Source organism: Dasypus novemcinctus, chromosome 1 (genome assembly GCF_030445035.2).
Source record: "Dasypus novemcinctus isolate mDasNov1 chromosome 1, mDasNov1.1.hap2, whole genome shotgun sequence".
Lineage (NCBI taxonomy): Eukaryota > Metazoa > Chordata > Mammalia > Cingulata > Dasypodidae > Dasypus > Dasypus novemcinctus.
The window spans coordinates 183,114,139-183,140,086 of NC_080673.1; the positions used below are offsets into that span (position 1 = coordinate 183,114,139).

A 25,948-nucleotide genomic window follows, 5' to 3' on the forward strand; every position below is an offset into this window, starting at 1 on the left:
TCTACGGATAGGCAGCTAATCTGTCAGGAACTTCTGGATATTTATTGCAGATGGAGAGTTATGACATTCAGAGGAAACAAGGAATGAAGAGTGAAGTCAGAGAAAGAAGCCAGAACCAATTAACCAGCCAACGAATGAATGAGTGAATGAATGAGCAAGTCTCTAATGGGACGAGCAAGCCCCTTGTACTTCTGTGAAATCACTTGGAATAGCTTTCCCTGCAGACAATCTAGCTAGGACTCATAGACAAACATGAAAAAAGTTCCTGCAAAGATTCTAAGAACAGTAAACTGGGAGAATTTTCTGAGAATAATAGACCCCTGAGAGGACTGCAGGTCCATTCCTTCATCCTTCCATTCACTCATTCAACAAACATTTATTGAGCACCTATTGTGTGCTAAGCATTTTTCTAGGTGCCAAGAAGGATTCATATGCCAATGCATATATTCACTAAGTATTCACGATCTGAAAACTGAGTGAAGAATTTTGCACGGCTGTGTACTGCTTATGTAATCACTGTTGAGTTGAATAAAATGCATGTTCATCTAAAAGCGTTCCTGAATTCTAAGTGTCATTTTGTCATTACAGATACCTTGTATGAGAGAGTCTCAGTTGGGGGCTAGCATGGCTTTAAATCTTTTCTAACACTACTAAGTTGCCTTTTGTGAACACTAGATGAGAAGTCTCAGGCTAAGAACATTTCCCAAGCAGAAATAACTGGCTAGTACTGAACCATATTGCTGTTTTTATTTTTTCCATTATATATATTACTTTCTAGTTATGGCAAATGATAATTTTCCATTCATAATAATAGAATATTTTCATTTCAAATATAATTTTTAAGCCAAAAATAAGTGATTAGCCTTTAAAAACAAATATTAAATAAATAATAGTAAGAGAGCTTGTGAATACGGTGAAAATAATAGTAGTGATATGCAAATGATGAAAGATTGGAGAGCATTGAATTAAGTGATCTCTGAGCTCACTTAATCAGACAGCATAGAAATTGCTGGTTTTATTTCATTCATTCCCTCAACTGACACTCATTGAGCATGTACTAGCTCCCAGGCATTGTGTTGCATTTTCTCATTAAATATTTTATTTAATTGTAGCAATATGTATGTGCAGATAGGAGCCCCACCTGTCCCATTCATTGCTGTACCCCCAGCACCTAGCTGGAGTAAAAGCACTCTAAACATTGTCCTTGAATGACATATGCAAGTTTTGAGTCAAGATTCTACATCATAAAAGATTAATTTTCAATTCCAAATGCAGGCCACTAAGAATTAGTTGGAACAAAGGAGCAGTCATTCATTTTTCCCTCTTTCCCTGGGCTAAATTCTCTTTTTAAAAAAAATTGTTAGGGCTGAGGGTGTTGATATAATACATATTCTTGAGATATTAGGTAGGCTGCCCCACAACCTGAAATGAGCCCTTCTTCCTATTGATTCATCCATTCATCCATCAGTCTAATAAAGAATCTGAAAACAAAAATGGAAACAGAAACCTGTGTCTTTCTCTTGAGAGGACTTGGTTGGCAAATGCAAAGCAACTGACCCAAGTCTGCCAAATACCAGACTCTGGAGCAAGGAGAAGCTAGCTACCACTACTCCCCTTTCTCCACTTCCAGGAAACAGTTCCAATTACCATGACCCTTAAGCAACTGTAGAACAAGCCCCGATAATCAAGGATTTTCAGTTGGATTCCCAACTCTATCAGTATCTAACTATGTGACCTCTATGTGCTTCAGTTTCCTCATCTGTAAACTAGAAAATATAATAATATAAAAGAGGAATAAATAAATATATGTAAGCTGTTAGGAGAGTACCTGGCACATAGACAGTATTCAAAAAAATTTAGCTATTATTATTGTTATTATTATCCAGAATGACTGGTCTCTGTGCCAGGATGGTTCAACCTAAGAAAATCAATGTAATACACCATATAAACAGAATGAAATTGAAAGAAAAAAATCACATGATCATATCTATAGAAGCAGAAAAAGCATTTGACAAAATATAACACCCTTTCCTGATAAAAACACTGCAAAAGATAGGAATAGAAGGAAACTTTCTGAACATGATCAAGGCTATATATGAAAAACTCACAGCTAACATCATATACAACAGTGAAATCCTAAAATCCTTCCCTCTCAGATCAGGAATGAAACAAGGATGTTCACTATCACTGCTCCTATTTAACATTGTGTTAGATGTGCTTGCTCAAGCACTGAGGCAAGAAACAGATATAAAAGGCATTCATATTGGAAAGGAAGAAATCAAAATTTCACTGTTTGCAGATGATATGATCCTGTACATAGAAAGCCCTGAGAAATCTACAACAAAGCTTGTAGAACTTATAAATGAGTTCAGTAAAGTTGCAGGTTATAAGATCAATATGCAAAAATCAGTAGCATTTCTATACACCAATAATGAGCAATCCAAGGAGGAAATCAAGAAAAAAATACCATTTACAATAGTAAATTAAAAAAACCAAATAACTAAGAAAAAGTGTAACTAAAGATATGAAAGACTTGTGCACAGAAAACTACACAACACTGTTAAAGGAAGTCAAAGAAGCCTTAAATAAATGGAAGAATATTCCCTGTTCATGGACAGAAAGACTAAATAGCATTAAGATGTCTATCCTACAGAAACTGATGTACAGATTTAATGTGATCCAAATAAAAATCAACACAGAATTTTTTACTGAACTGGAAAAACTATGAATCTTATTTGCAAGAGCAAGAGGCCCCATATAGCCAAAGACATATTGAAAAAGAAAAATGAAATTGGAGGAATCACACTTCCTGCCTTTAAAATATACTACAAAGCTACAGTGGTCAAAACGGCATGGTATTGGCACAAGAATAGACACATTGACCAATGGAACCTAATTGAGAGTTTGGATATAGATCTTCGCATATACAGTCATCTGATACTTGACAAGGCCACAAAGGCCACTCAACTGGGAGAGAATGGCCTCTTCAACAAATGTTGCTTGGAGAACTGGATATCCATATGCAAAAGAATGAGAGAGGATTACGATCTCACACTTTATACAAACATCAACTCAAGATGGATCAAAAATCTAAATATAATAAAAAAGATCATAAAGACCTTGGAAGACAATGTAGGAAAGCCTCTACAGAACCTTGTAATAGGAAATGGCTTCATGAATTTCACACCCAAAGCACAGACAGTGAAAGAAAAAATAGATAATTAAAGCCTTTTGCACCTCAAAAGAGTTTATCAAGAAATTGAAAAGATAACCTACCCAATGGGAGAAAATATTTGGTAACTATTTATCTGATAGGAGCCTAGTATCCAACACACATAAAGAAATCCTGTATCTCGAAAATAAAAAGACAAACAACCCATTTAAAAAATGGGCAAGAGATTTGAATAGACGCTTCTCCAAAGAAGAAATACAAATGGCTAAAAAGCACATGAAAAGATGCTCAACCATCCCTAGCTATTAGGGAAATGCAAATCAAAACTGCAATGAGATACCATCTTTAGCAATTCGATAGGGTTATGAATTCCAAAAATAGATATTGGACTATGTTTGTAATCTGGTCTGTACCTAGACATGATTGAGTTATGATTAGGGCTTTGATTGGGCCACATCCGAAGGACAGAGTTGGCATGGCAAAGGACAGAGTTGGAGGGTTCTTAATGTTGGAGTTTTGATGTTGGAGTTTGATGCTGAAGTCTTAAGCTGGCGCCCTAGGAAGTAAGCACACAGAGGAAAGAGAAGCCAGCCCCAGGAAGAAAGGAACTTTAAACCCAGAGAGAAGCAGGACCCTGGAAGGGAGGAATCCAGGAAGCCTGAACCATTGCAGGCATTGGCAGCCATCTTGTTCCAACATGTGAAAATAGACTTAGGTGAGGGAAGTAACTTATGCTTATGGCATGGTATCTATAAGCTCCTACCCCAAATAAAACACCCTTTATAAAAACCAACCAATTTCTGTTATTTTGCATCAGCACCCCTTTGGCTGACTAATACACCATCTTACCCCCATTAGACTGGTGGCTATTAAAAAAACAGAGGACTACAAATGTTGGAGAGGATGCAGAGGAATGGGAACCCTCATCCACTGCTGGTGGGAATGTAGAAGGATCCAGCCATTCTGGCGGACAGTTTGTCAGTTCCTAAAAAATCTAGCTATAGGTTTTCCATGTGACCCAGCAATTCCACTGCTGGGCATATACCCAGAAGAACTGAAAACAAGGACACAAACTGATATATGCACACCAATGTTCATAGCAGCATTTTTCACTATTGCCAAAAATTGGAATCAACCCAAATGCCCATCAACAGATGAATAGGTAAACAAAATGTGATATATGCACACAATGGAATACTACTCAGCTGTAAGAAGGAATACAGTACTAACACACGGGATAACACAGATGAATCCTGAGGACCTTATGTTGAGTGAAGCAAGCCTGGCATTGAAGGACAAATGCTACATGACCTCTCTGATATGAGTTAAGCAAATCAAGCTGTCTCAGAGAGCTAGAGACTGGACAATAGGCTTACAGAAAATAGTGGGGGAGAGGAAGGTTGTGAGCTGATGCCTACATGGGCAAAATCTATGATAAAGTAGAGGTAAGTAGTTGTGCAGCAAAGGGATAAGACAGGGGCATGGGGATAATATTGGATGAGGCTTTGCAGGCTTAAGGGGGGTAAGGTTGGGAGGATGGGTCAGATGGCCCACGGAATTGGGAGGAGGATTTGGGGTGAGTGAGTGAACATAGGAGATTGTCAGGTACGTGGTTGAAAGTATAATGTTGAAAAACTCCTTAGAAAATATAATAAGGAAGGGTTAATCATTTAAGATGTTTGTTGGGGGCCATCTGGCACACAGTGCACCTGGGGCAGCCGTCTGGGGAGTGTGTGAGTGCTCGTCTTGTCATATTGTGTTGTATCAGTGGGTGGAGACACATTCAATGAGTGGGAAAGTGTTGTTCCCCATCCTGGGGTGGACTGATGTTCTCAAACAGAGGAGAGGGTGTCTCCTGAGAGCATGGGTGGTTCCCAACTAGGGAGGACAGACAAGAGTGTCAAGCTCAGCATTGTTGTAAGTTTCTATGAATCTTGTCCTTCAAGCAGTAAAGTTTGGTTGTCACTGTGGGCCCTGAGGGGAAGGGGAGAGAGCAATAGAATAGATGGAAGTGGGGGAAACTGGAGGGCAATGGAAGTGTTCCACAAGATCGTGCAATGATGGATATAGGCCATGTTAAATTTCAACAAAAATTTATAAAATTGTATAGTCTAAAATGTAAACCATAATGCAACCAAAAATTTAGAAAAGTGTACAGTCTAAAATATAAACCATAATGTAAGCCATAATGGAACCATGGTTGGTAGCTATGTTTCAATATTTGTACATCAGCTGTAGCAAATATAACATCCACATGTAAAAAGATCATTGCTGGGGAAGTGGGAAAAAAGTGTTTGATGTTGGGTATATGGGAGTCCCCTCTATTGTATATGTGACTTTACTGTGATGTAAAACTTTTTAGAAGACAAAATTTAAAATTTAAAAATGTAGACACTGAGGAATGAATGGAGGAGATTGCCTTGCCACTGTATGTGCAGAGAAACACCTATTACTGTGATGAAAAGCAAAACATCAAAAACAAAGTTTTTATGATATTTTTCATTTTTAATACCCCAATTTATTTTTTACTTTATTTTAGTTTTTCTAAATAATTATGTATTATTCTATTTCTAATCTTTAAACCTGTCAATACTATTTCATTTTCCTACTAATTGAATTTGGCAATATATTAGGCTTCATTTTTTAAGAAGTTCTGGATCATAGAAGGTTTCAACTATGGCAGGGGAGGAGAACTGGTGTGGGGTGTCATTGATGGGGGATGCATGTGTGGGAGGGAGTTCTCCAGGGCATGCACATAGAGTATATAGATATGTTCAGATGTTCATTGGGTACTGTCATAGAGGATAGAGATACACATGACAACTGAGGGAGTGCTGAGTTCCCTTCCTGGAGAGCTCTGTTGCATTCCCCAATGGAACAGCAACAATCCCCCAAGTGCAAGGACAAAGACCAATGAAGAAGGATGGTCTAAGGATGGGTCCTTGATACTGAAGATTATGCTTCTGAGCCTGTGTGCTTGAAATTTCAACTAGGCCTAGAGCTGCAGCATGCCTAAGAGTTACCTCCTGAGAGCTCCCATGTTGCTCAAATGTGGCCGCTCTCTAAGCCAAACTCAGCATGTAAATGCATTACCTTCTTCCTAGTGTGGGACAAGACTCCCAGGGATGAGCCTCCCTGGCTCCAAGGGATTACTACCATCACCAGCTTGTGACACAACTAGAAAAAGACCTTGAATAAAAGGGGGAGATGGTAAACACAAATGAGTTTATATGACTAAGAGACTTCAAAAAGAGTCAGGAGTTCATCAGTGGGATCGTGCTTATGCACATCTCAGCAGGATTCCAGAGACAGCTGAATACAACCCCAGGTACTGGTGCTCCTAAGGGCTAGAGAGACACACAGGTTCTATGGTCATAACCAATGGCTCTGGAGTTCGTTGCCTTGCCAGTGGGCCCTACTTTGGAATTTGTGCTCCTGATTGTAATGGAGTTGGACTCAGATACGGTCTCTCTACACATTCCTCTTCTGTCACTTTTACTGAACCTGTGATTGGCACTGGGGTTTGTGTATGCTCAGGAGACTTGAATCTCTGGACCATCCATGTGCCAGCTGGGCCCTAAGCCTCAGCAGAGTTGCAACACCTACTCTCCAGTTTATTGGCCTTACCCAGGTCACTGATGGGAAGGTGAGAATGGTCAACCACCACACCAGGGAACCGAGAGTGTCTACAACTTCAAGCAGGAGAATCACATCCATCAGCCATGTGGGATCCAAGCTCCTCTCAATTTATACGTGGAGTGGACATCGCCATCCCAGAGTCCACAGGATGGAGGAATATAATATGGATTGGGTGGACTTGCTGGTATTCTACTATAGAACTGTTGTGACTCTAGCTAAGGAAGAAATTGTGTCATTGATGTGGAGACAGTGGCCATGGGAGTTGCTGAGGGCAGGAAGAGGGAGGAAAAGGTGTGATATGGGGTATTTTTGGGACTTGGAGTTGTTCTGAATGATATTGCTGGGACAGATGCAGGACATTGTATATCCTGCCATAACCCAGTGGATGGACTGGGGGAGAGAGTGAACTACAATGTAAACTATGGTCTGTGCGGTGTGGCAGTGCTCCAGGGTGTATTCACCAAATGCAATAAATGTGCCTTACTGGTGAAAGGGGATGTTGATGTGGGAGGAGTTGGGGGGGGGGGGGAGTGGGGTATATGGGAACTTCTTACATTTTTTAACATAATGTTTTGTGTGATTTATTTATCTTTTTTAAAAAGACAATAAAAATAATTTTTAAAAATTTTAGCTATCATTATTATTATCCAGAACGATTGTTAAGGACCAAACTTCTTGCCCTTCAAGGTCAAGCTTACTTTGTCTGAAATTTAGCATTTTGCAACATCCCAATTTGAGCAATAGATTTTGGAAAAAGATTATGGAATTCTGGGGATGAAATAATGGTAGACCTACCTGCAGTCACTTTCCATTTGAGAGTTAAAGAAGGCAAGGTCGGGAAGCAGACTTGGCCCAGTGCTTAGGGAGTCCGTCTACCACTTGGGAGGTCTGCAGTTCAAACCCCAGGCCTCCTTGATCCATGTGGAGCTGGCCCACGCGCAGTGCTGATGCGCGCAAGGAGTGCCGTGCCATACAGGGGTGTCCCCTCATAGAGGAGCCCCACGCACAAGGAGTGCGCCCGGTAAGGAGAGCCGCCCAGTGCAAAAGAAAGTGCAGCCTGCCCAGGAATGGTGCTGCCCACATGGAGAGCTGACACAACAAGATGACGCAACAAAAAGAAACAGATTCCCATGCCGCTGACAACAACAGAAGCGGACAAAGAACACGCAGCAAATAGACACAGAACAGACAACTGGGGCAGGGGGAGAAGAGGAGAGAAATAAATAAATAAATAAATCCTTAAAAAAAGAAAAAAGAAGGCAAGGTCAGTGTATGAATGAACTACCTATAGAAGAGACTGTAAATAAGTATTGGTTAAAAGTTGCTGATGGGTTTTTGCTGTGTCCACTAGGTCAATTGCTCAGCTATGAAAGTTGCTGCATCTAATCTGGCATGATCAACTTTTCCCACTACCCTCCTTCTGTAGACCTCTGCTCCATACAGACTGGTTTACTTACATCCCCCTTAAATTGTTTTACAGTATTCTGCTCCCATGATTTTGCTTGTGCTGTTCCTGGATCCTGGGTTGCCCCTCCCCCCACTTCTCTATCTTATCTCATCCTGGCCATGCCCCCACTCCTCTCCATTTACATAAATTACAATCACCCTTAGGTTCCAACTCCCATCTCGCCTCTTCCCTCAAGCCTATGTGAAAACTCCTGCTGTACAGGGATCCCTTCTTCCTCAGAATTTCTAGCCCTTATAATTAATTTACAAATTATTTGGAGACTTGACAAAAATAACATTATGATGCCTCTTAAATTACTCAAACTCGTTTTATTAAAGTTCCTCATGCAGGCTGTAAGCTACTTGATGACATATAACCTACAATTCTATGAGCTTTCCCCTCGGTCTTAAAAAATGCCCCCATTTTGCTTGAGATAACAACAATCAGCTTCTGTTGCTTGCAACCAAAATTCTCTAACTCAACTCCATGAAATAGGAGAGGTAAAAGTTTGGTATAAGTTAGATAAAGGCCACCAGGCACATGTTTTGACAGCTATGTACTTCACAGGAGATCCCCTTACTTCTTAATCAGGAGCTATTTACTTGTATTTTAGATTGATCTCTCACAAACTTAATTACCCAATTTCTAAGTCCACCAAAGTCATAAATGAATGGGAGGAGAATGGCTGTTGGAGTCACTCCAATGATAGACTAAAAAGAGCTGATAGCCTGGCCAAAATAAAGAAAGAAAAACTATAAAAATCAGAGCTAAGAATTCAACAACCCCAGTGGTTTGTGTAGGGATAAAAAACAAAAAACCTCATGTATTTCCATAGGACTGGATTATAAACTGTTATAATGACTGTTGGTCTTTATGATGACCCTGACTCTCAGAGTAGGTTTAATTTTCTGTTATCGTTTATCTACAGAAGAATGGAACCAAATAATTCATTTTAGTAAAATTCCTAACCCAAACATCTGAATTTTTTTTTTAAGTGTGGGGCTATATTGAATGTTCACCCCCAGCATTCTACAAATATTTATCGAGTACCTACCTAGGCCAGGCACTGTCCAAGGTGCTGAGGACAGAGTGGTGAGCAAGACAAATGAGTTCCCTGCTCCCTTGAGTTGACTTTCTAGGGGGGCAAGAGACCATAGGCAAGTAAATACTTAAATTAACAAGACAATTTTAGATAGCATTAAATGCTATGATATTCATGGAAATATATCAAAATGATGTGGTAGGAAATGCCTGGAGTAGGAGGGAAATTATATTGGGTGGTCATGAGGGTCCTTCTGGAGACCCTATTCCTCCTCCATTTGAACCCCACCTGGCCTCCAGATGTACCCCCTCCCAGCTGGTGGACTCTATGTCTCAGTGGCCACTGATCAGCCTCCCTAAAGTGGGGAAAAGAAAGACAAACAGCCACATTTCTTTGCTGAAGTAAACTCAGGTTTCTGGTTTCTAGCAGGAAGTGTTTGCTGTACATGGATTAACATGTCCTGTGGTCAATCTGAAGCTATCCATGTTGGTAGCTGAAAATACATCAGAAATGGGGCAAGGATTCTCATGGAGAAGGTGGTTCTAGGCCCCCTGGTTTTTTAATCAAGGTCTCTGCATACACACCCCACAAACACACGCAAAGGAACAGATGGCCAGACAAAATAACCATCACTAACTCAGCAGAACATGTGAAACTGTTTTAGTACTGATGTGCTCCAGACCTGGTCATCCAGAAGTTACCTAGAGGTAAGGTTATTCATGGCCTGACTCTTTGATGCAAAGCCGTCTGCCAAGCAGCCACTCAAGGGTTTCTCGGTGGCAACCGCTGTCCCAACCCTAGCTGCAAAGTGCAGTGTGTGACTCCATTCATGCCCTCTGACTGCCAATCCTCCCAGCAAGGTTATTTTTTTGCTGTCTGGACATCTGGCATCTTCCCCCAAAGCCTGGCTATAAAATATCCATTTGCTTCCAGCACAAATATTGGAGCAGATTCCAATTTCACTTGACATGCCTCAGGAATGTGAATAATCCCATTTAAGAGGATGCTTGATTAATTTTTAAGAACCCAAATCAAACTGGTCATTCTTAAGTCCCCAGAGCACAGGCCATCATGAAAGGGAAACGTTTCTACATCAATAATTCTCCTAGAGAGGAGTCCGGTTTGATGGGTTTGAAACACATAGAAGTAAGAAATAACAGCAACTTCCCACAGATGAAGTTCCCCAGGCCAGCTCAGACCCTCCCACCTAAGGGGATGCGTGATCCACTGGACACCTGGCCTCTGACAAAAGTCAACATCTGCAAGGCAGAGAGAAGGGGAAACTATCTCATCGGGCCTCATTATATAATTCGTCCTCCCCAGCGGCCCAACTATGCAGGTGGAAGTACTCAAAAAACAAATTCATGGGGCAATTACTTATATGAAACGTGTGTTATCACATCATTGAACATGTCAGGAGAAACACCTCTCTCTCCATCTCCCTCTACCACCTGCTACAGCAGGAGAAGGCTCAGACGCTAGCTCTGAGAATGAGGAGCCTCAGGCAGTGAAGTTCCCCTGGTCTGTCTCCCAAAATCAAGTCAAGAAACCTCCATGACATCAGAGGTGGCATCCCAAGGTGTCAGAGTCCTTGTCACAACATGGAAGGAAAGAAAAGGACTGGCTTTAAGACCAACCCTGGATACACTGAAAACTGGTGTATGTTTCAGCAGACAAGAATTCACTGGCTAGGTCCTACTGAAGGCGTGTTTTCCCCGTGAGAGTCTCCGGTGTGATTAGGCATATATGAATACCTGATAGTTTCACTCCATCACTGCTGAAGTGGAACTAAGGGGTCCATAAAGTGTGAAATGAGAAATGGACCCACGTAGCTTAATGCTAATTACCACCCAGGTACCCTGGATAGGGCTTATGGAGTCTTTAGCTCCGGAAATCAAAATATGCTTATGACTATTTTAAGACTGCATTATGAACTCTGCCCCAAATGCTTTCTAAATAAGGGAAATGTTATGGGCTGCCACCAATCTTTTCCTCTTGTTAATCATTTTAAGAATTCGTGTTGTGTATACAAGGTGACTACTAAGCAATTAAACCATTAAGGGTATTTTTAAACTTAGGGATTTGGTCGAACTTTAGAATGATTCTTCCTGTCTCCCTCCCACATACCTTTCAACTTAAGTCCGAGTTCATCTTTTACAGTCTGTTAATGGTGTAAATGAATAAGTCACTAAATGGTCTGGTGATACAATCCAGGGGGAATTGTTTCTATTTTTAAAAAAACATATTTGTATTACAAAGGTCACTCTTAATTACAGAACTAGAAACAATTACAAAGTCTATAAATTTTCTTTTCACAAGTTGTGCTATTTTGATTGCCTCATGGGTGGATTGACTTGTCTATTTATTTCATTCTACTTCCCAACTTTTGACTTTCCAACACTAGCATACTTTTATTAAAGACCTTAGTGAGTGTTTTATTTTCCTAGTCCACACAAAGCATATACCATGAAATGGGCCTGGTTAAACAATGGAGAATCACTAGCTTAAGGTTTTAAGGTGAAAAGAAAGTCCAAATGAAGGCATCATCATGGTGATGCTTTCTCCCCCAAGATGGTGGTGCTGCCGGGCTGGCTGATGGTGATCCTTGGTCCTTCATTTGTCACATGGCAGTGTCTCCTGATCTCTCCCTTCCCTTCTGAGTTCGGCTGATGATCAGCTCTGGCTGCTCCATCTGTGGCTCGCTCGCTCTTTGTCTGAATTCAATTCTCTTATAAGGGACTCCAATAATAGGATTAATGCCCACACCGATTGAGGTGGGTCACTCCTTAACTGAAGTAGCCCCACCAGATGGTCCTACTTACTGTGGGTTCACACTCACAGGAACGGATTAACTTTTAGAACATGTTTTTCTGGGGCACATACAGTTCCAAACCACCACAGTGAGTCCTTTGTGCTTTTTTGTTTGAGTGTTGTGGTTTAGGGAATGAAGGGAGGCAGAGAGGAAGGAGATGTGTGGTGGGGAAGATGGAAAGGCATTTAGTATGGCCCCTTTTTGATTCACACGGTTACTTACTGCTGGGACAACACAGCCAGGGTCCCTTTGCTGCTGCAGCTGGACCTGCTGCTCTAGCAGCTTCACAAGAGGGTCTCACCACCCCTCCATCTGCACGTCATTTCCCTCCAATCCTAAGGGCTGGATATGCTGGGGCTCCTGGTTCCCAGGGAATGGGAAGGGCCAGGGGGTGTTCAGTTCTAACCAGGTATTTCTGCCGAGGGAAGACTGCAAACCTGAGGCCTCCTTTCTATTCTTTACAAAGGGAGCTTGGCAAATATGAGAAAAGAGTTAAGGATGAGCCACTACCCATCTGGGACTCCCACCCTCCACACTTCCATGCCTACCAGGCATGGAAATACGTGAACTTTGATTCACGAAGTTACTAATTAACATACATGATCTTTCCCTCCACACTTGCTTTCATCCTGCATCTATTATCTGGCCCTTCCCTATGTTTGCCTTTTGATCTCATCCATCAGGAGAGCTCCCATTGATTTCAAGAGATCCCCTTCTTATTTGAGAAAGCTTGAAACAGACATCCTCCTAAAGAACTATAAAGATCATAACTCACTGTAGGCATGTCTTCCTTCTACTCATCTGCACCCCGCACTGCAGGTGGAGGTATATAGGAATGGAAAACACACCTGACTTCAGGGGCTCAGTCTAGTATACCCCAAACCAGGGCCCACGTGGATGGTGGTATTGTTATTAACTCCTCAGGGACACCCCGAGAAGCCTTCTCCCAGTCCTCATCTACCCACTCCTCCTTTTCTGTTTCAGTCTGTTTCCAACCCACAGCAGGAGGGAGATGTTCCATCAAAGGAAAAGTCCTGACCAGGGGTGAAAGCCAGAAACCAGGAGCGAGCAGTTCCAGTTGCTTATCAGGGCAGGACCTCTCAGTGGCAGGGCCCCCCAGCCCTGGGGTTGTAGAAATACACAACTCTCCAACAGTGTGGGGTCTCTCCTCTCGGAGGCAAAGTAGTAGCTCCAAAGTGGAGCTGCCATCCACCACCAGTAACTCCAGTAGCTGGACCTTCCTGGGAGACTGGCCCTGATGGGATCACTTCCCAGCCCTTTTGCACCCTTTGTGCTGTGTAGTGATAAAGCAGTCATTGGCTAAAAGACTTTATTGTGCCTGGGCCTGTGTTGCCAGGACACACCATAGAGCAACTGGTTCCACCTGCTCCACCCTCACCACATGCATTCTCCAAGCAGTAATTACAGTTAACCATCAGGTGCTTGGTCTCTCCTGAGCACTCCCTAAATCCTGAGGGACTGTTGGACTTTTACTACTTCCCTATTCATTTGAAATTATTTAAAAGTAAAATGAAACACACATACGCACACAGTGCACTGGCCAAGCAAACCTCATCTAAGAAGCAGGATCCTCTTAGGGGTTCCACTCTTGAATGCGAGCTCAGTAGGCACACTGTTGAGGCTGTGTTAGGAAAGGCCCAGGGACAACACTGTACCTGCTGCCAGAAACAAAGCTCAAGATGAAGGGGTGACTGGCTTCTATGGCCCCAGCAGCCACGCCCCCGAGTTCTGGGAAGATGCTGGTGAGCTCATGGTCCAATCATGGAGAAATTGAAATACTTGCCAGGAATTCTGGATGAAACATGAAGCTTAGCCTAAACAATTTGTCAGAGTTGACCAAACACCAGGGCTTAAAGTTCAGTTACTTTGCCCCCTACAGTTACCACGCTACAGGAAATGGAGAAGCATTTGCTCTGGTTCAGTGCCAATCTGCCGAAGATCCCCAATACACAAAGTGGGCACAGGGGACAAGAGCAGCTTTGGAGTCAGGCAGGCATGACTCCCAGTTCCAGTACATTCTAAATGTGTGACCTTGAGCAAACAGCTTCATCTCTTTGAACTCTGATTCCCCTTGCCTCTAAAAAAAGAATTTAATAAATAGAATGCGAACTCACTCCACTCCCACTCCTTAGGACAATAGCACCCAGATTTCCCTCTGGGGAATCGCCCCTTGTGGCAGTTTGATATTATTTATGAATTCCAAAAAGAGATATTATGTTTGTAAACTGGTCTCTTCCTCTGGACATGATACCCCTTTTGATTGTATTAAATTTATTTATTTTTTAAAAAGATTTATTTATTTACTTCTTGCCCCTTCCCACCCCCACCCCCACCCCACCCCAGTTGTCTGTTCTCTGTGTCTATTTCCTGTGTGTTCTTTGTCTGCTTCTATTGTTGTCAGCGGCAAGGGAATCTGTGTTTCTTTTTGCTGCGTCATCTTGTTGTGTCAGCTTTCCGTGTGTGCAGCACCATTCCTGGGCAGGCTGAACTTTCTTTCGCACTGGGTGGCTCTCCTTACAGGGCACGCTCCTTGCGCGTGGGGTTCCCCTACATGGGGGACACCCCTGCGCGGCAGGGCACTCCTTGTGCCCATCAGCACTGCGCATGGGCCAGCTCCACCTGGGTCAAGGAGGCCCGGGGTTTGAACTGCGGACCTCCCATGTGGTAGATGCATGCCCTAACCACTGGACCAAGTCCGGTTTAGAGGTTTCACTTTTACTTTGTTAACTCAAGATTAGGGCTTTGTTGTGGCCACATCATTAGGGCAACTCAGCCTGAGTCCGTGCCCCCTTTGTGGGCAATATAAACAGACAGTCACTCAGAGAGATACACAGAAGAAGAAATACACAGAAAAGATACACAGAGGGAGAGTCAGATCCATAGACACATCAGAGGCCCCAGGAAGGAAGATGAGCCATTCGTCACACAATTTACAGCTGACCTTGTGAAGAGAACGGAATAGCTGAGCCCGGAAAGAAATGAGCTCCCCAGAAGAGAGACGAGCCCTATGCCAGCCTGCAGCTGAGATAGGAGCGAGCTGGACCAAACGAGCCTTAAGAGGAAAGAGGAAGGTTGACCCATCACAGATATTACCTGCCATCTTGCTTCAACACGTGGCAACACACATTTTAATGAGAAACCTCCTCTTATGGTAACTTGAGTTGGACTTCTTAGGACCTGGTGACTGTAGGTTTCTACCCCAAAAATATACCCTTTATAAAAGCCAACAGAGTTCTGGTTGTTTGCATCGGCACCCCTTTGACGAATACACCCCTCCTCCACTCATACATCTTGGTGGTACTTCCATTCTTGGCTTCAGAGGTGAACATGTGCCTCAGGGCTGGCCAGCCAGATCATCCTTTCCTCCAGCCCAATGAATTGTTCCAAAGGAGGCATGTGACACAGTTGGAGCCAGTGAAATGTAATGAGATTTCATTAGAACTTCTAGTACTCTTTCCAGCTGAATTTGAACTTTGGAGGATATGAGTCTGGAGCTGCAGGGAGTTATCAAATTTTTAAACAAATATAACAGCAGTATAGCAGATGGCAGAACTGACAGGTGGAGAGAAACCAAGTCCTAGTGGCATCATTTGAGTTCCTGGATCAAGTTATACTGAAGGCCAGACTCAACTCTTGGACTTTTCACTTCCATGGGCCACAGTAAATTCCTCATTAGTTTGCTTGTTTTGTTTAAGCCAGTTTTGAGTTGTGTTTTCTGTCACTTGTAAGAGAAGTCTTGACTGACTCTGTCTCATTGGATGGCTCATAAGAATTTACCAGATTCCCTATATGTCCCTTCTTCTTGTTGTTCTAACCCAAAGATAAACTTCATTTAACTCCTTTTTATTTTATATAATCCTAAAATCATGCTGAGTTTCTAGGCACATCTGGAAACCATGGTTACCAGGAACAGTTGAAAAAAATTGGAGACCCTTAATTAGAAAGGACTACTTGTTAACATAATGACTTTCCTGAAATACTCAAAATGCTGTCATATAGAAAAGAACTAGATTAGACTTTGAGAACAGTATTGGGCTACTGGGTAGAGGTTGGCAGAAGATTCTCTGTTGAGTGTAAGGAAGAATTTTTCAGTAACGAAGCTCTGGATGGCACTCCTGGCGTTGTAAGTTTGCCATCACAGAGGACCTTCAAGGCCAATCATTTATGGTGATTTGTAGAGGGAAATCCTATTTCCTAGTTATCAGATGATGTGATTCCAGATAAAGTGCCAAATACTTGCTACTTATGCAGCAATATAAGGAGATCTACAATTTTTGCATTAAATATATTTTAACAACTCATATGTTAGGATATAGATGAAATTGTCAATGCCTATTCATAAATCTAATTTATTATGTTACACAACTATTTAGTTTCACACATATGAAAGTGTCATATTAATTTTGAAAAATCGTTTTTCCCATTATCACATTTATCATTAGAATCATTTTTGAGCCATATAATGTTGAATTTCTCAACAATTTTTTTAAGGCGGTACCCAGGATTGAACCTGGGACCTCAAACATGCGAAGCAGGCACTCACCCAATTTTTAACTTCCAGAGCTGTACCTTTTTTTAAAAATTGAAGCTTTAGACTACATAAATGTTACATTGAAAATATAAGGGGTTCCATATACCCCACCCTCACCACCTCTCACATTTTCTAGAGCTGTGACTCTTTAATAAAAGTATTCTAAGACTTCCTGGCAGGAAAAATACCTTTTTTATTGTAAGTCTAAAAGAGTTCTAGCCTGTAACCTCTCTCATCCCACTATAAGTTATTTTTTTAATAATGTAAGGTTTCTTAGAAACTCAACTATTCCATTATAACGGAACAAATTATACTTAGTTGCTGATATAAGCTACCCTCAATAAAGTAAGATACAAAATTGTATATATGGTGTGATTCCAAATATGATTTTTTAAAAAGCTATGTAGATGTACAGAAGACAATGGGAAGGAATATACCAGTAGGTTAATAGTAGTTATCTCTGAATTATGGTTATTATATATGCTATTGTTTTCTTTTTTATACTTCTCTGTATTTCCACGTTTTCTACTATCAGCATGAACAACTTTTAAATCAGGAAAAAAAAGGGACAAGTTATGAAAGTAAATGCCTGAGTAGTAGTTATAGAGTATAAACCATTATTCTAGCTCCTATGAAGTCTACAAGAATCAGGTAAATCAGAGTCATAAATTCAAACACCCCTATATAACATAAATGATCGAAGTGGGCAAAGGATAATGTAATAAGGAGTGGTGGGGACTGTGACAAATTGAAGAATATTTGCCTAATGGAAACAGGGTAGCCAATTATTGCTATGTAGGAATGTGACCCCGGTGTTATCAAATGCTCTGATACTGGATATTTATGTAAACTCTCCCCCCACTCCTTTTTAAATAGTGTGGGCCAAGGGAAATGCTTGTTCTACTTTTCCCTCAGCTGTGCCCTCTAAGATCGTGTCCCTGCTCATTCTGAACTAATACTCAAACTTCCAGCTTTTACTGCCAAACTACAGATTTTAATTGTCCTGTTGCTCTTTAGTCTCCCCAGCCTTTCTATTAAGCTATCTCAGCATTTGCACCTAGTCAATATTTCCCAAAATGTGTTCACACCACAGGGGTTTTGTGACCCACCTGAGGTCAAACAGATGGAGGCAGAACTGGAATTAAGAGGAAATAAAGAGAGAAAGAAAGCAACAGGGAAAAGGGAGAGAGATCCAGTGGGATGGGGGAGAATAAGACCAAGACTTCCCTACTGGCCACACTCGACTGGAAAAGTCTGTTGGCCATCCGTGAGGCTGGTCAAGAAGGCAGCTGTGTGTTCAAGCCTACACACCCTGTGTTCTACCTGCCCTGTGCATTGACTGTGCCACAAATCCCGGAGCCATCCTCGACACTACCCTTCTTTACCCCTCACCTCCTCTAAATCGCCATGTCCTGCAGGTAATGACGCCTCTGCAACACGTCTTCTTCTCTCTGCCCCTTTGCCACCGCCCTAAGCAGGTGACGTCCTGGATGCCTCCAACAGCCTTTGATATGGTCTCCCTGGCTCCAGTCTTGCTGCTTCCAGTGCGTCCTCCTACCAGATAGCCAGGACCCATCTGATCATATCCTTCTTCTGCTTGAGTTCCCTTCCACGACTTTCCTTTGAACTTCAGTCTTTCTGAGGTTTACCCTGAGACTGCCGCCCAGTCCTCTCCAGCCATACCCCGGAGCGTGCAGTTCCTTGAGGGTGCTGTGTTCTCTCCCTTTTGTCAGCTCGTCCACATGCTCTTTCCTCAGCCTGGAGAACTCTCTATTCCTCCCACCCTCTCCACCCCACTAATTCCTACCTGTGTTTCAGGTCTCCCTCCAGAGTCTCTTTCCTGACTTCCAGCTCTATGTAAGTCCCCTCCAGTGGTGCCCATAACACATTGTACTACTCACGCTCATCAAAGTACTCATCAGGTTGCATTAAAATTGCCTTTACTTATCTCTCTCCCCTCAACAGAGTGGGAGCAACTGAGGGCAGGGGTGCCTCTTTGCATACCCACTGCTCGACGCATAGTGGTTGAGAAAGAAATATTTTTTGAATGAGTGAGTGAATAAGCAACATATCCTAATTTATACCTTGCTTTTCCACTGACTTCACTCAATAGTTATTGTTTTTGTTACATAGCATTGGTTGGGTGCCAGCTGCATCTTTAAGCAAAGATCATCTACGGCCAACCTTCTCAGAATGGGCCATCGACGACATTTCTACCAAATTTTATATATAGATTTTTGGCTCATGTTACCTGGTTCCAGGAAAAAAAGTCTTTCCATGTTCAACTTCTGGGCTCCCGGATGATTCTAGATGGGCTGCGTCACTGGCATACACCATCTGGTGCCAGGGAGAAGAGAAACCGGTTTGCTCATTCTTATGAAACTTATTCATGGAAAGCCGACTCCGCAGCCAAGAAGACAAGGAGAGTGTTATCTCTGTCCATCTGGGGCAGTTTTTATAAAGGACCCTGGAAAATAATCCTTCCTGGCTGCCTTCCCTGACAAAGCTGGGTGCCCCCAAATTGGCCCAGACACCCTCGCCTTGGATACCTTCCCTTTGGAAGGCTTGGTCACTGGGAGTGAGGAATAGGGTTGTCAAATAAAAATTACAGGACACCCCATTAAGTTTGAATTTCAGCTAAATGATGAACAATTTTTTTTTTAAGTTGATATCCTATGCAAACGAAGTACTAAAAATTTACTCGTCATTTATCTGAAAGGGCATGCTCATACTAAAAACGTCCCCATTGTTTATCTGACATTCAAGTTTAACGGGGCATCCTGTAATTTTATTTGCTAAATCTGGCAGCCCTGAATGGGGCTGCGGGCTGAGATTCTGATGGACCAGGTGCCCTCACTGCCCAGGCATCATGGACCGATTCCAGGGCCTGGACACAGGGATTTGAGCAGCCAAGAGGTTGTCTCCACTCAAGCCACAAGACTGTGGTGGGTGGTGCAGGACACAGAAAGGGCTTCCAAGATAGGAGTTTCCAACAGGCTGCACATGAGAATCACCTGAACAGCTTTTTAAAAAAAGTCTCAATGCACAGCCTACGTCCAGATCAGTGAACTCAGAATCTCAAGTGTTTTTCTCAAGCTTCACAGAAGATTCCATCTTGTAGCCCAGGTGGAGAAACACTGAAACGCATACCTCGCCTCCCACATGTGGTCATCATCCACTGTCTTCACAGGGTGTGGTGATCCGTCATTCAACTAACAAACATTTAAGCAAGGCTCTTGGCTGTAATTAAGGTTATCTGCTATGTGATGCTGGAAAGACTGGAGTTGCAAGTCCCACTCGGCCTCTTCTTCACTGTGGGGCTTTGAGCAAGTAGGTGGCTTCCTGGCTCAGACCCTCCACTGTATCAAAGAGAACCACTAAAGTGAGGTATCTAGCACCTGGGTAGCCCGTTCCGCAGGGCAGGACAGGCATGGGGCTACTGAAGTGGCTTCGTGAGTTCTAAGTCACCAGAGAAATGTCAGCTAGCATCAGCCTGGCAACCTACTGGGTCCACCTGCCGATCTCAGAGTTAGGATTTAGGAAGATCTAAATCAGACTCAGGGAAGTGGGTGTGGCTCAGTGGTTGAGCGCCTGCGAAGCAGCTCTCACTCTCGGGGTGGGGGGGAGCCAAGGAGGCTGGTGGGGGGGTCTCCCCCCTCCCCTCAGCTGCTGCACAGGTTCAACCCCGGGTACCTCCTTAAAACACGGGGGCACGGGGAGGGGAGACTGTTAGATTGTATATATAAGGTAACAATAAAATATTTTTAAAAATCAGAATCACAATCTGCATTTTAACAAGATCCCCAGGGAACTTGTGGGCGCATCAAGTTTGGGCACAACTAAAGAGGCAAACCCGTGGATAAAGTAGGCCTCCGATGGGGCCCCAAAATCTGTATTTGTAACTAGTTTCCAGGCAGTGCCAATGCTGCCCATCCATCTTGGACCACACTTGGAGTCGGATCGTGCAGAGGTGTAGAACAGTGACCATGGCTTGGATTACATGGACGCCCAAGCCCAGCCTCTCCTCCAGGTCAGTTGAATCAGAATCTGGGGGTGGGCTCTAAGCATCAGCCAGAGTGTGGATATTGGAGGCACCCCAATTTTTCAGTCTTCCCCACTCCCACCCCAGAAAATACGGCTTGAGACCTTGGAGGTAGACTTAATTCTCTCTTTTCCATATTCCCTGTACCCTGCTGTGGAGTCCCCTTGATAGCTGCTTTATAATAGTGCTCCACCCACATTCCTTTCCCTGGCTGCTGCCAGTCCTAAGGGAGATGGCAGGTGTGTCACCTCAAGCCTTGACCAGGACTGGGGCAATGGCCGCTCACGTTTCTACCACTCCCTTTTCTAATCCCCTTTACAGGCAGCTGTGAGACCCATGGTCCCAAAGCATCAGGCTCACTGGCTAAAAAAAATCCAATGTCTTCCAAGTAGTGATCAACGCTTAACAGTTGCATCTCCCCATCCTTCCCCCAAAAAGCCCCGATTTTTCACAAGTCACCAGGAACTGTGCTTAGCAAATAAGAAGCATCCACGTGTTAGTTCACATGGTGATCACTATTGCATGAATATGTTACAGGCTTTCCCCCCATTTCTACACCCCATTCAGTTCAGTTACTGCTGGACACAGGTGGGCGCCTCCCCCCCCCGGCCCCCCCCCCCCCCCCCCCCGGCCTGCCTGGTGCCTGAGCTGGGAAATGGGCTGCGGGGTCCTAATCCCGACACTCCTCCCTTCTCCCCTCCCTTCTCCTCTTTTCAGGACTGAAAAGCGGCCAGAACGGTGGTGACTTCTCCTTGGAACTCTAATTAGTGTGTTGCAAGAGTCCTTTGTGATCCGCAGACAAAAGCTCTCTCCCTCTGGGCTTCATTACAATGATGACAGTTTCCCCATCTGTAAAATGGGCTGTCATGAGGCTGCTTGTTTACAGCGATGCCGAGATGAAAAGGCATGTGATGGGGCAGGATGCTGCTCAGTCTGGCTTCAGAGCCTGCCCTGCTCTCACTCTTGGGGTCGCGGGGGGAGCAAAGGAGGCTGGTGGGGGGGTCTCCCCCTCCCCTCAGCTGCTGCACAGGCCCCGCCGTCCCTTCTACTCCTCTGAGTCTGGCCAGAAGAGCAAAGGGCCACTGCCAGGGTGGGTTTGGGATGGGGATGGAGAGAAAGGAGCCAGGAGAGGAGAGAGGTGACTGAAGGCCCACAAACCTGGAAGGGAGCAAGAGAGGGAAAGCAGAGGCTTTCCCTGTGCCTGGGTGACGGAGTGGGCGTCTGTTCGTTCTCAGAGAAGAGAGAGAAGGTTCCGGCCTTAAGGCCAGGGAGAAAGTCAAGCTCAAATTAGGTATCACTCAGGTGCTGCTGCCTTCCGGTTTTTAAACCCAGGCCCTGTGGAGTCCCTAGGACAGGGGCTCTAAACAAGGGGTCCATGAACTCGAAATTCAAAAGCCATCATTCTTGCGGGGACGTGTTGGTGCGGCGAGATATATTTATTAAATGATCCACAGTATAGTGTGGACTTAGTAAGGGATCCGTGGAACAAAAAAGGTTCAGAGCCCCTGCCCTGGGGGCTCCTGGCGCCAAGGCTGGGGGAAGGGAGGCCCCGACTCTCGCCCCCAGTACTCCTCCTTCAACCAAAGCTGCCCTCGTGTACCTCTTTTTGCTTAGGATTTCTTTAAACTATTTCATTTGAAGGGAGGAGTTAATGGTTTACAAATGCTTGAAAAACACAGTTTGGGGGCTGAAAAAAAACTGTATTGCAAGGGCTTTCCCCAATATCAGAACAGAATATTGGTAAGGAACAGAAACTTTAGGGACAGGTGGCCTGAGTCTCAGCTGTGTCATCTTGGCAAGTGGCTTTACATCTCTGTGTTCAGTTTCCTGGACTGTAAACCATGAAAAAATAAGAGTAGCTGCCTCAGAGAGCGGCTGTGAGGACTGAGTTCCTACATGTTAGGACCTGAAAGACGGTGAACTATGCCTGGGCAGGGTGAAGCCAGAGGAAACTCCGGTAGAGGTCCGTGGCAGTCCTGACGGGCAAATCAGTTGTCCGACCTGGGTATAGGGGCAAGACTATTGGAACCATCTAGTAGCTGGTTCCCTCCGAAGTTTCCCTCAGGATAGCTAGCGCTCTCGCAACTCCTCCCCCACGCAATTTTACCCGGTAAAGCAAACGAGTAGAGGTCTTGGGGCTGAAACGACCTCAACCCATTCTCAGACTTTCAGTGGGTAAGAACCGGGCGTGGAACGCGAGTGCCCAGTGCACCACTTTTGGTAAGCAGAACTCACGCTGCTGGATGAACCCAACACCGGGTTAAGGCGCCCGAGGCCGACGCTCATCAGACCCCAGAAAAGGTACCTGGCCATCGTGAGGGCTCCACAGTGTGGCCACAGGATCACAAAACATGACTTCCTCTTGTCCAGCTCACTGGGGACAGGGCCTGATGATTTCCACTTCCGTTTCGTTATGGAATCTTCTCGATGGCACTCTAAAATAAAAACACATTTTGATCCAGTTTTCAGATAAGGACGTTGGGGAGGTGAATGGAAGGGCGGGGGCTGGAGCCCTGTCTTGGTTCTCCACGCCCAAGATCCTTCCCAGCCCCAGTTGCCCCAGGGCCTCCTGCTGCTGGCTGCTCCCTGGACTTGATGGGAGGAGGCTGTTTCTCAAGCAGACATTGTCCCTGAGGTCACGCCCTTCTCCACACCCTGGCAATCTCTGCCGTGCCCTGTCCATCTGGGTCCAGGCCAAGCGACCAGCTAAGGGACGAGCTCCTCAGCCCCAGAACAGCAGGAGTGGGACACCGCAGCAGTGACCGACGCTGGGAGCCAGGGCAGTTTAAGGCTCTTCGAAGTCAGTATCTCTCCAAGGGTGGGCTGCGGCTCATTTCAGAACCTCCAGGGACTTTCATCAAAATGCTCATCTCTTGGCCCCCCAAGCTCTGACTCTTCCAGGCAGAGGCCCAGGAATCTGAGTTTAACCTGCACCCAGGGATTGGGATGCCCCAAAGGTAGAGATCCCTGTGTGCGGCCCTGTGCAGGGTGGGGAGGGATGGCGGAGTTCATCTGACCTCCTCCCACCGCTTGCCCCCCAGGCCCAGAGCTGAGCCCCCTTCCTAGAACCCTGGTCCAGGGCAGTGCGGCCTTTTCTGGCTGGGCCTCAGGCCTACTGCACTGGACTCAGCCTGGCATTTGTAACAGCACCCGGGACCCACCGGGCCACGTCGGCCTGTCCTGGATTCGGGTCCTGCCGCCCACTTGCCTTCTCTGAATATCCTTCTCCTACATGTATTTTTTCTCTCCAGTCTCTTCTGTTTCACCAGCCCTCTTCCCAACCCCTTCTACCCTGTACCACCATGGCTGCATTTTCTCACCTGTGAAATGTAGGGGTTACTCGGGCATTTCTTTGAAGAACCTGTCTTGCAAAATATTTAGGAAGGAGTTGGGTGGGTAGTAGCTGCTGGCCCCTTTTCTAGATGTGGGAAACCTCCAAGCCCCCACCAACACACCCCCATTAAGTGACTATGGGTGGGGGTCCCCAGGCGGGTGCTGGAGAGGGAATGTGTACTCCAAGGGAGTTTCCAATATTTAGGCATCCAGTGAAGGCATCCAGAAACCCCACTCTGGCCAGATGAGAAGGTAATTCCGGAAGGAGTGTGAAGAAGGTAGAACGTGGGCCAACTTAATACAGGCGTATACCTGGTGGCTTCTTGGGGAAGGAGCAGGAAGCAATGGAACGGGCTCTGGTTTTGGCTCTGCCTGGGGTTCCGTACAGGACAATTCCAAGCTGTGTGGCTTTAGCTAAGTTACTTAACCTCTCTGAGCCTCCGTGTCCTCATCCATAAAATGGTGACAGTCATGGCAACATCTCATGACCTGGTGGTGAAGAGCAAATGAGCACATGAACAGACTGAACACGGTTGAGTGGCACAGATTGAGTGTCCAATAGCATCCCATAGAGCACGGTGCCCCATCATTCTGGACAGCTCCAAATTGATGGGACAGGGAGGGACAGGACTTGTGGATGGGCCATTGGTCAAAAGGCAAGTGAGGGTTCTGCAGGTGGGAAGAAGGAAAGGAAGACACGTGATTGCGAACAATGAGGCTGCGTGAATACCTTACAGTAAAACGCCGTTACACATCCACAGCCGGGGCCTCGACGTTGTCTCCACACCCAGCAGCTTCGCTTCTGTCCAAGTGTTCACAGCCAGCCTCCTGGGGGGCTTCCACGAGGCTTAGAGGCTGTCCTCCTCTTCGCCTGCTAATCTGCTAGAGGAAAATTCAGCAACTCCAGCTAGAAGGCATGCACACTGCAGCAGCGACCATGACGACCCTGTATCGGGCACACTTTGGAGGCCAGGCCCCGGGCTAGCGAAGGCAAGCATCATCTATTTACTGCTCACCCTTTGCGGGTCTGTGCTGTGACTCCCTGTCTCCACCTCCAGGCTCTGGGGCCCATCAAGCCTCTCATCCAAGGTCTCATGGCAGATATGTGGCTCTGCTGGGACCTGGCGGGTAATCACGGGCCCCCTGCCAATCTGCCTCCCCAAATCAGTAAAACAGTCAGAAGGAAAATCGTGGCCAGGAAAAGGGAGAGAAGGAGAGGAAGAGTCTGGAAACCTCCAAGGACTGGATAATAAGCAGCTCCCTGAATCTTCCACTCTGGCGCCAGAATTAAGAAGAGGAGCACATGACAGTGAGAAAGCTGGCAGGAGGCGCCGAGTCCAGTTTAATCTGTCCCTGACATCCTGCTTTGCCGCCTGATCCTTGTGATCTGTGGCTCTCAAAAAAAAAGCTGAACACTCTGCCGTGCAATTAGGAACAGAACCAAACCTCGCTGGCCGGGAGGTGGGACTGGCAAAGCCAGGGGATTAAACTCAAAGTCCCAGAGCAAAGCTTGACTTTGAAGCCTGTTTGTCCAGGACTGAGGGAGAGCAAGGAAGGGTGGCGCACCTTCCCAGGCCGTTTCCTGCACGATACGCCTGGAGCAAGGTGCCCCCTGAGCGGGGCGGCTGTGGGGCACAGAAGGTGCTGACGGCAAACCTGAACCACTGGACACTGGCCCTCAGGGGCCCCCGAGACGCAAGGCGCTGGCCAGAGGGGGCAGGATTACAGGAAGGCTGACTGAACTTTCTCCAGAGGGATCAGACACAAAATGGGACACAAGCGCCAAGCCTCTCCCAACTCGTGTAGCCTGGGCGCTAGTCGCCCTCGCAGGTGCAGCGCTGCGGCGTCTTCCTCCCTGCTGCCCTGAAGGAGAGGATTTCCACTACCATCTAGGACCAAAGAGAAGCGC

General features: G+C 45.1%; 2 long non-coding RNA genes across 2 annotated transcripts in view; both read right to left on the minus strand.

The window, feature by feature from the left end:
* The window catches only part of LOC139436285 (uncharacterized), a 29,573-nt gene extending 9,647 nt beyond the window's left edge, over nucleotides 1-19,926 (minus strand). The window contains exons 1-2 of the long non-coding RNA XR_011645456.1: nucleotides 19,815-19,926; nucleotides 18,916-19,001 (exon numbers count right to left, since the gene is read on the minus strand). This is a non-coding gene — a long non-coding RNA (uncharacterized lncRNA). The remainder of the gene's footprint in view (nucleotides 1-18,915; nucleotides 19,002-19,814) is intronic.
* Nucleotides 19,921-24,881, minus strand: LOC111764931 (uncharacterized). The gene is made up of 4 exons (XR_002797409.3): nucleotides 24,770-24,881; nucleotides 24,352-24,528; nucleotides 23,012-23,141; nucleotides 19,921-20,023 (listed from the first exon to the last, which is right to left on the minus strand). It is a non-coding gene; the product is annotated as an uncharacterized lncRNA (long non-coding RNA).
* Nucleotides 24,882-25,948: the final 1,067 nt, after the last annotated feature.